This window comes from Notamacropus eugenii, chromosome 5 (genome assembly GCF_028372415.1).
Source record: "Notamacropus eugenii isolate mMacEug1 chromosome 5, mMacEug1.pri_v2, whole genome shotgun sequence".
Classification (NCBI taxonomy): domain Eukaryota; kingdom Metazoa; phylum Chordata; class Mammalia; order Diprotodontia; family Macropodidae; genus Notamacropus; species Notamacropus eugenii.
This window is the reverse complement of record NC_092876.1, coordinates 122,156,773-122,164,497: the sequence shown is the minus strand read 5'-3', so window position 1 is coordinate 122,164,497 and position 7,725 is coordinate 122,156,773.

Sequence of the window (7,725 nt, the reverse complement as noted above, 5' to 3'; positions counted from 1 at the left end):
TTAATAATATATTTAAAAAGCAATTTATATTTCATTTCATGGTTTTTAAAGTGTTTTACAACTATTATCTTGTTTAATTCTCATAATAATCCTGTAAATTAAAGATTATAAGCATTATTAACTTTATTTTACAGATGAGGAAACTGAGGCTCTGAAAAGGTAAAGAATTCAGTTATGATCACACAAACATATAATGTCCTAGGTGGAATCAGAGAAAGAAAATCTACCAGTGGCTCAGAGAACAAGGAAAGCTTTTGAGATTAAGTAGCATTTAAATTAAGCATTAGAGTCATAGGAATCCTCTCATGGGAGACACTAGTCTAGGCATTGAAAATCCAAAGGCGGATGCATAGAGGCAGAAAAAAGCAGGAAAAGCATCCAAAAATACTCCATTCATTTTGGCTGGAGTTCAATACAGGGGAGTGGATTATGTAAGAGAAAGGTGTACCTTTAATCCTTCAGGAATATAAAGGAAGAAAAAAAGGAAAAATGATTTTACTATGGTACTTTTCTTTTTAGCATGATACAGAAAAAGTGACAGGAAATCTTGGCCATTTTAGTTCTTAGAAAAGGTCATGTCAGTCTTAATAGCCATGGCTATGCTGAGCAGATAGAATTTCCAGTTCCCTTTGACATTTCAAAGCACACTGCTAAATAGTTCACCAAGATAGAGAATTAACTCTAAAAAGAAGCATATTCCCTGACCCCAAAACATTATCCAGTGAAGGGAGGAATATGTGGTCCTGGACTATGTGGCCAATCTTCTGGCTGGGAGGCCTCCCAAATGGTTAGGTTATTCTGGTAGCAGGAAAGAAAATCATTACTGAAAATGTGTGTGCCTGAAGACAAGTATTAAAAGGGGAGGGGTAAATATGCAACTGGGATAATCTGGAGGCTTTCTAAAAGAGATGGGTTTGGAGCTGGTGATTTCTAGTGTATATTGACTTGTGGGCCAGGTAGAAGATTTAGAACCAGCTTCTGAGAGTTTTCAAAATTAAGTGATGTTGTTTCATGCCCAAAGGTAAAGTTTTAAGAAAAGAACACATTGAGGTTTATTACTTGTTGTTAGATTACTTATGAAAGGGCAAACTTTAATTAGAATTTCTAAATTCCTCATTTTTATTCAGGCATGCTCTATACTAGAATAGGACCTAAAATTAAATAGAACCTAGACATAACCAATAAGAAATATTTGAAACTCTGACTACACACATTAAGAAGCTGAAAGGTGAAAAAATATTTCACCGTCAATGTAGAACAGTAGGTTTGGAAGCCTGAACAACTTACTCAAATTTACAAGATCTATGGTCTCCATAGTTGGAACCAGGATTATCTGAGGGACAATGGCCTAACCTGAATGGTTGCATGATATTTCCCCATATGTTCCCATGGCATCTTCTCTCTCCACTATTCAAGCTGCTATTCTTTCACTTCTGAGCTGGACTTCAGCCCTTTAGGCCAATTAGAACCCAATCCTTATATGGGCACTCATGCCTATATATGCTTGGTACCTCTGGGAAAATTCCACTGCCCTCCCAAATATACTTACCTCCAACCCAGATTATCTTTAGCTGTGGCAGAGGTCACTCAGAGGGTGGGCTCTGAGATTAGGGGGGAGGGGTGACCAGGGACAAATATTTCTATACTCCTTTCCCAAAGATTTAATTGTGGGACAGAGTATGTTGCACAGGATGAGAAGGTATGGATAGGTAATAATAAGTTATTGATTTTAATATATCATCTTTCCTCCTAAACCAGCCCCCTTTCTGAAATCAGTTTTACTATAGAGGCTAGGCACCACCATTCTCTCAGTACAACTTTGATATCAGCTTTGACCGATCACTTTCCCTCAACACATATATTCAAGTCAGTTGTTGAATCTTGTTTTGTCTCCATATCTTTCCCATATGCCTTTATTTATATGACCACCACTCTGATTCAGACTTTCTTAACTTCTCACTTTGCTTGAGGTTTTACTTTCCTGAGATCTCTCCCTGATTTGAGTCTCCCTCTTCTCCAATTCATCTTCCACAGTGCCACTGAAGTGACTCAAATCTGACCATATCATTCCCCTTCTCAATAAACTCCAGTTGCTCAGTGTGGCATGTGAATCAAATATTTTTTTTCAGTTTTATCTAATGTTTTCAATATTTATATATCTCCCTAAGTTTTAAAAGATTTGCTTCAGGTAGTTCTCAATCAGTGGTATTCAAATATACTTTTATCATACCCCCTCCTAATAAATATTTCTAAGCATATTATGTCAGTGTTTTTATGTTTATTACAAAAATTATAGAGAATATATTTTTAAATAGTTATATATATTATAAACCATAGATGTTTTAAAAGTATAAGAATTAGCTATTACAACACAGGTTAGAGAAGAGAAGGTTTTGACCTAGGGTAACGGTCATGTAAACAGATAAACAGGATAGATTTTGAAATGTTATGGTCGTTAGGAACCTCATAACGTGGCAAGTGATTATATATGTGAGGTGACTGAAGGTGAGGAACTGAAGATGACGCTGATATTGTTAACCTGGGTAACTGGAAGGATGGTAGTGTCCTTAGGGAAAAAGAGGAAGTTTAAAAAACGAATAAGGTTTTTACATTTATTTTAGAAAAATAATGTCATGAAATATGAAGTACAGTTCACATCCATCCATGCCTGCTCATCCTATCTGTCTCACCTAAAAAAATGGGTTTGAGGTCCTTACTTTTTACTTTCCTGGAAGTCAGATCCTGTCTTCTGAGCAATGTTTGATGGGGCCATGACAATATGTAGTGTGGAGAGCACCATTCATTGTGTAGGGTTTGGGGGTTGGGAGGAGTCTCATTGAACCTGTGTAGACTTTATTGTGGGTGTATGGGTTAGGTTATAACTATCCTGAGGTGGTGGTGCCTGGCTTTAAAAGGGAAACAGGAGATTGTACAAGAATACAGGTGAGAGGCAAGAGCTGGAAGTCTTGGGGGGATGAAAGTATGTGTGGATGTTAGAGACAAGACCTATGATCAGTAATGAGATGGAAGGGAGAATATAATCCATTTTTCTACAGTGATTGGTTGATCATACCTCCTTTGGAGATCAGGTCATATCTCTCCGTTGGGGTCAAATTACAGCTTCCGAGTCCCCACGTTTTGACTCCCTCACATAATCAGTTTTCTAAGCCATTTTCTATGAATGGAACTAAGGAATGTTCAGGCCATAACCACTTCTTGGCTAGACTATTATGATATCCCTTTACTTGATTTTCCTTCCTCATCTCTCTAATCCATTCTCCATACAGATGCCTTAGTATTTCTAAAGGCAATTTCTATTTTGTCACTTGAGTACACAAGAAATACCAGTCAATGGCTCTCTGTTGCCTCAATTAAAAACTGCAAACATTTCTATTTGGACAAAAATACTTTCACAAACTGGCCATAATCAACCTTTCCATTTTTATTTCACATTAGTCCTATGTACTATACTTTACCAGCAAATTAGAGTTCTTGTTCCTTTTTTGTTTTGGTTCTTTTGCTTAAACTGTTATCTATGATTAGAATGCATTATCTCCTTCCTTTCTCTAACTCATAAAATTCTTACATTCTTTCATTTCTTAAGTGCCATGTTCCTTCAGGAAGTATATCCTGACCTTAACACTGAAAGAAAAAAAAAATAAACAGAATTTCTGATCTCTTCACCAGAAAATGACTTTGCATATATTTTGTATTTAATTTTCTATATTCATGTTGTTTCTTTCCAACAGAAAGTGAGTTCCCTAAATAGGCTAGCATAGTGCATGATAGAGAGAATCTAATCAATAAAGATTTGTTGACTTCAGTTGAATTGGATGCTAGAGATGGAAGGAACATTAGAGATCATATACTCTAGTCCCATTTGGCAGATGAAGTAACTAATCCCCTGAAAGGTGAAGTGAAATTGTTCCAAATCACAAAATTAAGAAATAGAAGGGTCAGGAATAGAAAGGAGATATTTTGAGAAAAAATCTTTAAAATATGCCAGAAGACAATATATTAAATTTATTGTGATACTTTTAAAAGACACAATTCCTCTACCTCAAATCTCTTCCTCCTTTCTCGAAAATTATCAGAGCTATTTATTGTTAGAAAATTGTTGTCAGGCCTCTTACTGTGAAAATCAAAATCTCTTTGCTTTTTCAATTTTCCTGTATATTGTACATTAAAAGAAAAAATAACACCTACAAACACTAGCTGAAAGCATAACTCCTATATCCCATAAAAAATCTGCACTTTTGAACCTTCTAAGAATTGATCCTGTCCTTCCCTATCTGACATATGAATCAAAGACAAGTGAGCTTTGGAAAGCATTTATAAAAATGAGGGGGAAATTGTTCATTTGAGAATAAAGTGGGAGATAAGAATCAAATTGTGGAACTGTTTTATTTTGTTTTCCTGAAGTATCCTTTGTCCCACACTTTTACCTTGACATATTCTCAATTTTGTATTTTCCAGAAATTGCTACCAAGCAGCTGTGGTAAGTCAAATCAGTAGTAATGTAGGAGAGATGTTTTCCCACCTAAACTTATAAAATCCGTAACAACTTTCAGACAGGGATAGGGAGTTTGAGGGGACACTTTAGACAAATAGAGAAAGAAAAAACATGAAAAAAACAGATTTCCATGATGGTTGAGACAGTGTAGGATTCAGTTATTTGGGAATAATAAAAGTGAAGAAGGAGAGAGGTAAACACAGTTTTCTCCCCAGAAACTTCCATAGATAACATGCTTTACTATGGCCTATGTTCAATGTTCTTGGGATCAGATAATTATCATGGATTCACTTATGTTGTGAATTTGATCTCTGGTATTATGGAACACAAGGAACTCAGATGGGGCCAAATTATAGAACCAATACACAACTCTTCCAGTCTTTTTCCCACTGATTCCTATGTTGACAGATACATAAAGAAGTATTCTGTATTAAGGAATCTCTCAGGCAGCCCTCCTTCTTAATGGCCAGTGGTTTAGTTAGTTCTAAATTATTTTCCACAAACCACTGGATCTGTGAAAAGGTTCCTCAGCAATTTATAACTATGCCCAATGGACTATAGCACTGATCATACCTTTGACCTAGAAATACCACTATTAAATCTTTAACCCAAAGCTATCAAAGAAAAAAGAAAAGTACCTATTTCTAAAATTATCCCCACATTTACAGCAATTCTTTTTGTGGTGGCAAATAATTGGAAATTGAAGGGAGTACCTTCAATTGGGGAATAGCTTAATGGGGTGTGTCATTCAATTGTGAAGGAGTAACATTGTGCTGTAAGTAACAGTAAGCAGGATGGTTTCAGAAAAATCTGGGAAGGTTTATATTAATTCATGCAAAATGTGAAGTGCAGAGCCAGGGGAACTTTGGATACATTAACAGCAATATTGTATAATGATAAACTGTGAATTACTTAGCTCTTCTGATCAATTTATGATGAAAATTGTTGTCTACTTTCCAAGAAAGAATTGATAGAGTTTGAATGAAACCAAAGGTTTTTAATTTTCTTTTTACTTTCTATGTATTTTCTTTCTTTCTTTTCTGTTTTCTTTTGCAACATGGCTAATATGGAAATATATTTTGCATGACTTCTCGTGTATAATCCATATCAAATAGATTGCTTTCTCAAAAGGAGAGGGAAGGAGGGAGGAAATTTGGAACTCAAAATTTTAAAAATTGAATGTTAATTTTTTTATATATAATTGAAAAAGATTAAATTAAATTAAAAAAACTGTTTTGTGGTCAATTGTCAAAATTGTTTCCTCATTAAAAACATTCCTTTACCCCACTCCCAGTTTAACACAACCCAGTTGCAAGGCTCTAACATCTTCCAAGCCATTCTCCTAAAAGAGATACTATTTTGCTGTTACTTCTGTCCATGGTCCTGACATGGACCTGATTAGGTGCACATTTCCCTTTCATTCAATTCAACATTTACTAAATACCTGCTATGTGAGATGTAATATGCTAGGTGCTGAGATGAGTCATGAATGTCAATATTTTTTTTTAATTTTTAAACTGTTAATTGGATGTCCCTATAGGTATAACAATGAAATTTCATAGACATTTACTTTAGGATAGCACTTCAAGTTGTAGAATGATTTTCCCTGGATAGCCTTGCAAAAATTGTTTCAGAAGAAATAAAGAAGTCCTCAAGAAAAAGCTTCAAAAAGTTGTGAATTACTGGATCTACAATTATTAGTGTTATCATTTTAAATAAAAAAGAGAGAATCAGAGAGGGAAAATGATTTGTCCACGTCATACTGCCAGCACAAATAATGATTTCTTTCCTTTGTAATTTTGGATTTCTAGAGCCCTAGATAATCCTAACCTTTGCAGTGCTTACTTGGCAAGGGGAAGAAAATAGCTCCTAGGAGATGTACTTCTTCTTCAGAATTCTAATATGACCTTTCATGGAGGTCATTTCCAGAAAGGAGTCAAAGGTAGGTCCAGTACTTCAAATTACTGTAATATTCTGTTCCCAACAATAGGAATGGGGACTGTATTATACATAAAATTGTAAACTGAGGAAACAGAATTTAATAGCATATTTTGTAACATGAATGGATCTGTAGTAGGGCTTTTGAGTCTGTTTCTTTTTATGCATCTGTCTGTCTCTGTCTCTCTTCCCTCCTATGATTCCTCCCTTTCTTCCTTCTTTCATTTGGCCACTGATCTCATTTTTTGAGTGATTCCACTTGATCCATGCTATGCCTAAATCCTGGCTCCAGAGAAATAACATAAATTGGGTTTTACAGTCATGCAACAGAGTATGTACACATACAAACATTCACAAAACATTCTCCTTTGGTTATGCTCTCCAGTCAGTGAAGGACATAGTACTACAAAACTTACACAGAAGATAAGAAATTTGGAACACCATAGGGCCTTTATGACCAACTGGGCTATTTGCAATAGAAATTGCCCCAAATCACAGGGCTTAGAACTGGAAGGGTTCCAAGAGGACATATAGTGCTGTCTCTGCCTGGAAAAGAATATTTTCAAAATAATCCTTGGCAGATAGAAATCCATCATTCTTTCAGACCTCCAAAGATGGTGAACACTCTACCTCCCACAACAGGAATTTTTTTTTTACGTGTCATAAGTCACTATCCCTTGCATATGTTCCAGTGTGTCAAGGTTTTCTCTAAAATGTTCTTCTTAGAACTGACCACTGTACTTCAGATGTGATCTGATAAGGGCAAAATACAGTAAAATTATCAAGTAGTTCCTTCTGGATGCCATGACTCAATTATTGAAGACTAACATTTACATTTTTATTTTTATTCCTGCTAAGTTATATAGTTGACTCATGTTGAAGGTGAAATTGACTAAAACCTCAGATCTCTTCCCTCCCCCAATAAGAACTTTTGCTTCTCCACTGCATACCTTCTGCTTAGAAAGTATGATCCCTGCCAATTCCAATTTTTACCCTCAATTTTGTATGTTGAATTTTACCCTGACTCTATACAATGATGTTTGTAAGTCTTAATATGTGCCTGAAGCTTTTGTCCAATAAATATGTTCCCACTTTCCTATACTCTCCCATACACAGAATTCCCCCAAGTGTTTCTTGAAGTTACCACCTGATTTTAGGTCATATCCTTTTCTATGATACTAAGATAGAAGCCTACTTCCTTGGTGTGCTCCAAATTCCATCTGCCATTTGCAAATTCATTTAACTCCTCCCTAACCATCAGTTTTGTGCCTTTA